At 36.1% G+C, this 10,911-nt stretch overlaps 1 pseudogene; it reads right to left on the reverse strand.

Annotated features, from left to right (window-relative positions):
- Positions 1 to 119: 119 nt before the first annotated feature.
- LOC116467852 (olfactory receptor 5G9-like) lies at positions 120 to 6,441 on the reverse strand (annotated as a pseudogene).
- Positions 6,442 to 10,911: the final 4,470 nt, after the last annotated feature.

Consider the following 10,911-nt stretch of genomic DNA (forward strand, 5'->3'; position numbering starts at 1 on the left):
TAAGTCTTTAATCCATCTTGAATTAATTTTTGTATCAGGTGTAAGGAAGGGATCCAGTTTCAGCTTTCTACATATGGCTAGCCAGAAATCCTTTCCCCACTTCCCTGATGGTCTAGTGGCTAGGATACTTCTTTATTTATGAAGCTGTAGATGAGAGGTTTCAACATGGGGATGTTGTATAGAACACCGACACTATTTTATTGAGTTCCAGGTAAAAAGTTGCACCTGGTCGAACGTAGCTAAAGAAGAGAGACCCATAAAAGATGGAAACAGCTGTTAAGTGGGAAGAGCAGGTGGAAAAAGTTTTGTTCCTCCCATCAGCAGAGCAGATACTCAGAATGTCAGTAAGGATGTAAAAATAGGAGATTATAATGGTCAGGCTACTGACAACTAGTACAGATCCAGCCACAGTGAAAACTAACAATTTATTGATCCGGGCGTCAGCACATACGTGAGAAAGAAGGGGAGACATGTAACAGAAGAAATGATTGATAATGTTGGAGTGACAAAAGGGAAGCTGAAAAGCAGCCGTTGTGTGAGTTATGGTGTTGAAGAAATCAGTGGCATAAGGTGCAACCACCAGCTGGATGCAGAGTCTCTATTACATGGCCGCTGAGTACAACAATGGGTTACAGATGGCCACATAATTGTCATAGGCCATGCAAGCCAAGAGAAGACACTCAATGACTACGAAGAACCCAAAGAACCACTGCTACAAGGGAGAGCCCAGGAAAGAGATGGCTTTCCTTTCAGCAAAGAAGTCAGTGAGCAACTTGTGGCCCACAACGGATGAGAAGCAGATGTCCACAAAGACAGGTAGCTGAGGACAAAGTACATAGGTGTGTGAAAGCGGGAATCGAGCCAGATGCGAACAATCATGCGCAAGTTTTCTGTCATAGTAATGAGGTAAGAAAGGTAGAAATGGTAAGGAAAGGAAGACTTACAGCTGAAGATGATACCTTAAGCCTACAAAAACGAATTCTGTGATCCTTGTATATTTCCATCAGCCATTGGTTGGTTTTAGTCTCTATAGTGAGAAAAATAGAGAACTGATCATGCATTCAACTTTGATTTTTTAAAATCATAACATATTGCACAGGAAAAGAAATGTAGGTGGAACTAACTTAGAAACATTGATATTTTTTTAAAAGCCCAAATAAAATGCTAGGACATTAGATATATCACAGTTCCAAAAAGTAGTATGGTTTAAGTGTTTTAAAGAGAAAATTGGGATTTAACTAAGAAAAGGTTAAAACGTTATAAACCTATACAAATTAATCACTACCCTTACAGATTATAGGAAAAAGCATTATTATTATTTCCGTCGAATTTGAACAAGAATTTGATGAAATGCAGCTCTCAAGAAGAACTTTCCCAAACTGGAAATAAAAATAACTATTTAATTTAATTCAACGAATCTTCCAGAAAAGAAAAATGTGTGTAGTGTTAAGACATTAGAAATATTCACATTATAATCAGACACTATTTAAAGATGTCCATAACATATGTATTTAACATTTATATTAAAGATTGTAAAATTCTAAAAAAAAAAGATGAACTATAAGTACTGTGGTAAAAGTAGAAAGAAATAACTGTCACTATTAGCAGGCAAAATAATCACCCACATAGAAAACCAAGGAGAATCAACTGTTAAGATAAATTTTTAGAAAAAAATAATAAAAGTTTAACAAGGTAGTGGAATAGAAAATCAACATGGAAAATCAAAAATAATCAAATGTAAATTATCTCAGCAAAAATCATATTAATCAACTGGAATTGATTAAAAAAACCATTAATAAGCCTAACAAAGAATTTTCAAGATTTCTTTGAAGAAAAATACAAATAATGGAACTTTACTGAAATAAAAAAGAAATGACAAAATAAGCCAGAAAAACATAATATTTTTGTTTTTTGATCTCTTTTGGATCAAAAGACTTAGTCATAAAGAGTCTTTTTCTCTTGGAAAAAAATAAATTAGCTCCTATTGGGAAAGTAAAAATCTAACTGGCCATTCCTCACACTGGACTAACAGACTTAGATAAATCCAACTGTAGAGTCAACAGGAAACAAGGTTTCTCCATGGAATATTCTGCAGCTGTAAAGTGTCCCAACAACCATTTTCTTTGAGTGATTACTATTTTATTACTCAAGTATGACTTCCTATTCTAAACTAGTAGGCCATCTAATTTTCTTTTAAATTATTTTAGTAGATAAAACAGCTTACTCTCTTCTAGAAGATCTAAGTCACCTTGACATAGCAAAGCAGTCTAATTTCCAACACAGATGCAGAACATCAAACAAGGGGCTTCAAGATGTAATATTCCACATTTATCTTAACTTTGTAATTCCTAAGGAAGAAGGACCCTATGTCTGCTTTGTAATTTGAAACTGATGTTGACTGCTTTATAGACAACCCCACTTTGCTTGGTGTATATAAAAAATTCGCTTGGTATAAATTTTACCTAAACTCAGCCTTTCTCAATGATCCTATAATAACTATCTTTCCTTCATTTAATGAGACATCCGTAGTTTATAAGCTGTGTGGTCTCCCTCATTGTGATGGATCAATAAAGGTGATTTGGTGAGAAAAAGGCTTGCTCCTGGTTTTCTTAGGCTATTTGGGTTAAGATACTCACCAAATTATTTTACAAATTTAATGTAGCTCCAACCGAAATCTAAACATAATTAAACAATTTGATTTAAAAATGTATAAAAAAGAAAAATGTTCAACAATAGCCAACAAAATTTTGAAAAAGAAAACCAAAGACAAGGGATGTGTTATGCCAGGTATCTGCACAGATTATAAAGCTACCATAATTATAACAACAAGGTGTTGTTCCTAGACTATACGGAAATATGAGTAGAAGACCCAAAAGTAGATTCATGAACATATGCCAATTTAATATAAATGTTTATTTCAAATTGGGAAAATAATGATGAATTAAACATAAAAGGTATTATAATATTTGAATGCATTTGAAAAAATAACAAATATTAACACTCTACCTTACACTACCTGAATTAAGTAATCCTAACTATAAATATGTGACAAGGTATAATAAAGATAGCATTACGATTTTCTTGTAAGAATGGTCTTCTTAAATAGTACATGAAGGTCATTTAATTTTTTTTAATTAGCTATATTTATTTATATATATATTTTATTATACTTTAAGTTTTAGGGTACATGTGCACAACATGCAGCTTTGTTACATATGTATACATGTGCCATGTTGGTGTGCTGCACCCATTAACTCGTCATTTAGCGTTAGGTATATCTCCTAATGCTATCCCTCCTGCCTCCCCCCACCCCACAACAGGCCCCGGTGTGTGATGTTCCCCTTCCTGTGTCCATGTGTTCTCATTGTTCAATTTCCACCTATGAGTGAAAACATGCGGTGTTTGGTTTTTTGTCCTTGTGATAGTTTATTGAGAATGATGATTTCCAGTTTCATCCATGTCCCTACAAAGGACATGAACTCATCATTTTTTACGGCTGCATAGTATTCCATGGTGTATATGTGCCACATTTTCTTAATCCAGTCTATCATTGTTGGACATTTGGGTTGGTTCCAAGTCTTTGCTATTGTGAATAGTGCCGCAATAAACATACGTGTGCATGTGTCTTTATAGCAGCATAATTTATAATCTTTGGGTATATACCCAGTAATGGGATGGCTGGGTCAAATGGTATTTGAGTGAGGAGATATCTTACCGCAGTTTTGGTTTGCATTTCTCTGATGATTAGTGATGTTGAGCTATTTTTTTCTCATATAACTGTTTGCCATTTGTATATCTTCTTTTGAGACATATCTATACAGAGCTTTTGCCTATTTTCAAATGTGATTATTCTTATGATTACTTGCTAAAAAGTTGTTTGAGCTCCTTATAGACCATTTATTAGGGCACAAAAAATTCAAAAGTCTCAAAAAATTAAAAACAATTGAAATAATATCACATATATTTTTCTGACCCCAATAGAATAAAACTAGAAATCAGTACAAGAGGAACTTCAGGAACTATGCAAATATATGAAAATTAAACAATATGCTTCTGAATTACCATTGGGCCAATGAAGAAGTTAAGAAGAATTTGTTTTTTCCAAAGGAAACAGTTAAAAATAAAACACTATATACCTAATGTATGCAATAGAAAAAAAAGCAGTAGTAAGGGGGAAGTTTATAATAAAAGCCTACATCATAAAAGTAGGAAGACTTTAAGTAAATAATTGATGCAGCTTAAAGAATTGTAAGAGCACTTTGTGGATTCTAGATATTAGCCCTTTGTCAGATGAGTACATTGCAAAAGTTTTCTCCCATTCTGTTGGTTGCCTGTTCACTCTGATTGTAGTTTCTTTTGCTGTGCAGAAGCTCTTTAGTTTAATTAGATCCCATTTGTCAATTTTGGCTTTTCTTGCCATTGCTTTTGGTGTTTTAGACATGAAGTCCTTGCCCATGCCTACATGCCTATGTCCTGAATGGTATTGCCTAGGTTTTCTTCTAGGCTTTTTATGGTTTTAGGTCTAACATGTAAGTCTTTAATCCATCTTGAATTAATTTTTGTATAAGGAAGGTGTAAGGAAGGGATCCAGTTTCAGCTTTCTATGTATGGCTAGCCAGTTTTCCCAGCACCATTTGTTAAATAGGGAATGAACAGACACTTCTCAAAAGAAGACATTTATGCAGCCAACAGACACATGAAAAAATGCTCACCATCACTGGCCATCAGAGAAATGCAAATGAAAACCACAATGAGATATCATCTCACACCAGTTAGAATGGCCATCATTAAAAAGTCAGGAAACAACAGGTGCTGGAGAGGATGTGGAGAAATAGGAATGCTTTTACACTGTTGGTGGGACTGTAAACTAGTTCAACCATTGTGGAAGGCAGTGTGGCGACTCCTCAGGGATCTAGAACTAGAAATACCATTTGACCCAGCCATCCCATTACTGGGTATATAAAAAAAAAAACGGATATCCCCTCACTCCAGTTAAAATGCCTTTTATCAAAAAGTCATGCAATAATGTGTGCTGGTGAGGATCTGGAGAAAGGGGAACCCTCATACTCTTTTGGTAGGAATGTAAATTAGTACAGCTACTATGGAAAACAGTATTGAGGTTCCTCAAAAAACACAAATAGAACTACCATATGATTTGGCAATTCCACTGCTGGGTACATACCCAAAAGAAAATATATTTGTATATCGAAGAGCTCTTTGCACTGCCATGTTTATTGCAGCACTAGTCACAATAGCCAAGAGATGGAATCAACCTAAGTGTTCATAAGCAGATGAATGAAGAAAATGTAATACATATACACTACAAAATATTATTCAGTCATAAAAAGAATGAAATCCTGTCATTTGCAGCAACATGGAGGTAACTGGAGGACATCATGTTAAGTGAAATGAACCAAGCACAGAAAGTCAAACATCAGTATTCTCACTCATATGTTGGAGCTAAAAAAAAAATAAGCACAGAAAAGAAAAAAATATATATATATATATGATGAAATACTACTCAGCCATAAAAAGGAATTAGTTAATGGCATTCACAGCAACCTGGATGAGATTGGAGACTATTATTCTAAGTGAAGTAACGCAGGAATGGAAAACCAAACATCATTATGTTCTCACTCCTAAGTGGGAGCTAAGCTATGAGGATGCAAAGGCATAAGAATTACACAATGGACTTTGGGGACTAACGGGGAAAAGGGTGGGAAGGGGGTGAGGGATAAAAGACTACAAATAAGGTGCAGTGTATACTGCTCGGCTGTTGGGTGCACCAAAATCTCAAAAATCACCACTAAAGAACTTACTCATGTAACCAAACACCACCTGTTCCCCAATAACCTATGGGGGAAAAGAAAGAATATATAAATATGTCTGGAAGGATATATACCACATGAGCAGTCATTAGCTCTGAGAACAAAGGGGCAGGGAACCCTATTTGAGTGAGTAACCAAAGCTAGCCCTACTTACAATTTTAAGATTTTGCTACAAAGAGAAAATATACAGTTGATCCTCAAACCACACAGGGGTCAGGAGCACCAACCCTCTAAGCAGTTGAAAATCCATGTATAACGTTTGACTCCCCAGAAACTTAACTACTGATAGCCTGTTGTTCACCGGAAGCCTTACTGATGCTAACACAGTCAATTAACACGTATTTTGCTTATGTTTTATATACTGTATTCTTGCAATAACATAAGCTAGAGAGAACAAATAGTATTAAAAATCTTAAGAAAGAAAATATGTATGTATTATTCATTAAGTAGAAGTGGATCATTTTAAAGGTCTTTATTCTTGTCTTCATGTTGAGTAGGCTAAGAGGGAACAGGAAGAGGAAGATTTGGTCTTTCTGTCTTAGGGGTGGCAGAGGCAGAAGAGGTGGAATAGGTGGAAGAGGAGGCAGGAGAGGCAGGCACACTGGGTGTAATTTTTGTTTTAAAAAATCCATGTAAAACCGGACCTGCAGAGTTCAAGCCCATGTTGTTCAAAGGGCAACTATACATGCATTATGTTTGTAATTAAAAATAATCCAAAACCTGACTAAAAATAATGAAAATCAAAAGCAATTCCTTCAACTATTTCAGCAATTAAAAAAGAAAATAGCTACAATCAGCCTAGTATAAAAACAAGAAGCAAGAAATGTGTAAAACCCAGAAGGTAAAGGATGAGGATCAATTTCAAAATATGCATTTAGAGTTCTAGATTTCTAAAATTCAAAGAAGCTAAGACAGCCCCACCCTCATCCTTTATAAATGAGTGAGGCTCCAAGATGTCTCAGCCAAGACTATAGAAATGGTGGCAAATACAAAATCACTTTCCACCATGCAGTGCTAAAGACTGGGTGTGACTGAAGCTACAGTGAATATTATACAACAACAATTGTAAAGTGTTCATGACCTACCAGACTCTGCCTCAAGTTCTTTACAAATGACCATACATTTGATTTCCACCCAAGCTGGGATAAGAAATATTTGGTCTTCCTCATTTCATAGAGCAGGAAATCAAAACTCTGTGGAAGATGATGAAGCAGTCCTAGCACTGCTACTTCCTTAGGGTGCTGAGATTAAGATATTGCCATGTCTGAATTTAGAGCTTCCATTATGAGTTTACCACTGTGGCATTCCATCGGGACATTACAATAATAATAGGAGATCTTTCAGTGTCCCAATCCAATCCTGTATGCTGTTTCTGAAGTGTAGAATCCATCAATTCAAATGCACATTTAATTGTAAAGAGGCTACTACAAAGAAAGCAATGAGATTCCAGATAAATTTTGTGTAGGGCCCAAGTTAGCTTAAATACAGCAGCTCTCAAACACCTGCAAATTTTGCTCTTATTTATAGTCATCTCATTACCTTTCACACCTCATGCCTTCATTGTGATGCAGTGTTCCATACTGATGACACCACTCCCAGAATTGGTGCGGAACCTCTCTCCTGCTCAGGACACAGTCATCTATAAATGTGGACTAAGGAGAAGAATAAAGTTCTTTGGACTTGAAGACAAATTTAACTTGATCATAGCCTCTTTGTGCATCTTACAAGATTTCCCATTATTGTTGCTAGATTTTAATGCAGTATTCTAACCAGTTAATATCTGACATTGGATATTCCTCCATGTCACATTTTAAATGTCAATCATTTTCATTTTCCTATAAATACATTTCATTCATTTTTGTATTCTCAAAGAGTAAACAGAGAGACAGAAATGGATTTTAAAATTGACCTAAACTTACATTCTAATGAAATATTTTCTTCTTTAAAGATGGCAAAAAGGATTAAAATTTAAATGGAGTAGAAACTGTACTCCTTTTAAATATGCATTCTATCTCCCTCCTCAATCTGTGACTCTGCACAAAGAAGAGGTCAGACTTTCTGGGAGTGACTTGATTTTATTCTTAATCTTCTTCCCAATAAACTAGTAAAATTCCACTCTGGAATAAATTCAGCATCTTAATCACTTGTGTTAAAATTTGCAGGCGCAGTTATATCATTTTTCACTCTGGGAGAACTTTCGTCCCCAAAGTACGCTATACCCTGGGGATTTCATCATTAAGAGAAGTAAATTAAAATATTCTTGCTGTCTTCAAATTCTGTTTCAAAATCCACTGGGATCAGCTTATTTGTTTTCTGTGTTTGACTGGTAAACTTTTTCCCCCCACTTCTTTCCCAAACAATTAAATACTTACAGAGTAAAACTTTTGCACAATGATGTAACAACTGCTAAGATTTCCCAACAAGAAGTACTGCAAAATTTTTGCAACTGCTCAGCCAAAGTATACTACACTAGAGGATTAGCCACAAGTATACCTTAGACCCCCCACTTCCCAAATGCCCTGCTTCTAAAACCTCTGAAACCAAAAGAAAGGAATGCAGACAGAAACATTTACATAAGGTGTAATGTCGTAATGTTGAGGAAGAAGTCAAATCAAGTATAATTTCAGTCATTTTCAACCTTTGCCTTCAAAAATCTTTATCAATTCGTTCATGACTGCTCAGTCACCTCACCCTTTTTAGATACCAATGTCTTTGGGAAAATGTCCTCTCAACTTAAGTATTCTCTTTCTTTTATTTATTTATTTTTCACTCAGATGATGTACACTGAAACTTAATCATCATCACAACACATGTGCACTGTAAGTCACTACTGGTTCTTCATCCTCATCTCCTCTTCTCTTGCTTCAGTAGAAAAAAAAAACATACAAACACACACATGCAAACACATTTTTTCTTATTTTTTAATAACTTGCACATTAGGTTCTTTTCCAAATACAGTATCCTGCTCTTTCTCTGATTATGAAGCATTATTTCACAACTGTATATAATTTGTTTTTTCTTTCCTTATCCTTGAATGAGAATAGAGGATTAATCAACCCATAGGGTATTCACCTAGTGGAATTTGATAGCAGTAGAGAGAAATCTTACCCATCATATTAAATGCTCACAACCAGAACTTCTAACCCTCTGCATTATACAGCATTGTTTTTTACATTTTATTTTATTTTAATTTCAACTTTTATTTTAGATACAAGGTGTACATGTACAGGTGTTTTACATGAGAATATTGCCTGATACTGAGGTTTGGGATATGGATCTGGTCACCCAGGTCATGAACATAATATCCAATAGGTAGTTTTTCAACCCATGCTCCCAGACCTGCCTGCCCCCTTTAGCAGTCCACAGTGTCTATTGTTCCCGTATTGATATCCATGTGTGCTCAGTGTTTAGCTCCCGCTTACACAGGAGACCATGTGCTATTTGGCTTTCTATTCTTACGTTAATTTGCTTAGGATTATGGCTTCCAGCTCCACTCATGTTGCCGCAAAGAACGTAATTTCATTTTTTATGGTGTGTAGTACTCCATGGTGTATATGTGCCACATTTTCTTTATCCAACTTACCACTGATGGGTACCTAGATTGATTCCATGTCTTTGTTCTTGTGAATTTTGCTACAATGAATATATGAATGTGTGTGACTTTTTGGTAGAATGATTTATTTTCCTTTGGGTATGTACCCAGTAATGGGATTGCTAAGTCACAAGGTAACTCTGTTTTAAGTTCTTTGAGAAATCTTCATACTGCTTTCCACAGTAGCTGAACTAACTTAACTTACATTCCCACCAATAGTGTAGCAGTGTTCCCTTTTCTCCACAGCCTTGCCATCATCTGTTGTTTTTGACTTTTTTCTTTTTTTTTTGAGACAGGATGTCACTCTGTCTCCTAGGCTGGAATGCAGTGGCTTGAACACACAGTTCATTGCAGCTTCAATCTCCCAGGCTCAAGTGATCCTCACGCCTCTGCTTTCCAAGAAACTACAGACAGGGACAGGTGCCACCATACCTGGCTAATTTTCGGATTTTTATTGTAGAGATAAGGTTTCACCATGTTGCTCAGGCTCATCTTGAAACTCCTGAGCTGAAGCGACCCACCCACCTTGGCCTCCCACAGTGCTGGGATTATAGGCATGAGCCATCACGTCAAGCCTAAATTTTTTTTTTTTGGATTGTTCTGAGATATTTATTTTTTATTTATTTATTTATTTATTTCTTATTATTATTTTTTTTAATTATACTTTAGGTTTTAGGGTACATGTGCACAATGTGCAGGTTTGTTACATATGTATCCACGTGCCATGTTGATTTCCTGCACCCATTAGCTCGTCATTTAGCATTAGGTATATCTCCTAATGCTGTCCCCGCCCCCCCCACCCCCCACCCCACAACAGTACCCGGAATGTGATGTTCCCCTTCCTGTGTCCATGAGTTCTCATTGTTCAATTCCCACCTATGAGTGAGAACATGCGGTGTTTGGTTTTTTGTCCTTGCGATAGTTTACTGAGAATGATGTTTTCCAGTTTCATCCATGTCCCTACAAAGGACACGAACTCATCATTTTTTATGGCTGCATAGTATTCCATGGTGTATATGTGCCACATTTTCTTAATCCAGTCTATTGTTGTTGGACATTTGGGTTGGTTCCAAGTCTTTGCTATTGTGAATAGTGCCGCAATAAACATACGTGTGCATGTGTCTTTATAGCAGCATGATTTATAGTCCTTTGGGTATATACCCAGTAATGGGATGGCTGGGTCAAATGGTATTTCTAGTTCTAGATCCCTGAGGAATCGCCACACTGACTTCCACAATGGTTGAACTAGTTTACAGTCCCACCAACAGTGTAAAAGTGTTCCTATTTCTCCACATCCTCTCCAGCACCTGTTGTTTCCTGATTTTTTAATGATGGCCATTCTAACTGGTGTGAGATGGTATCTCACTGTGGTTTTGATTTGCATTTCTCTGATGGCCAGTGATGATGAGCATTTCTTCATGTGTTTTTTGGCTGCATAAATGTCTTCTTTTGAGAAGTGTCTGTTCATGTCCTTTGCCCACTTTTTGATGG

This window comes from Hylobates moloch, unplaced genomic scaffold, assembly GCF_009828535.3.
Source record: "Hylobates moloch isolate HMO894 unplaced genomic scaffold, HMol_V3 SCAFFOLD_5, whole genome shotgun sequence".
Lineage (NCBI taxonomy): Eukaryota > Metazoa > Chordata > Mammalia > Primates > Hylobatidae > Hylobates > Hylobates moloch.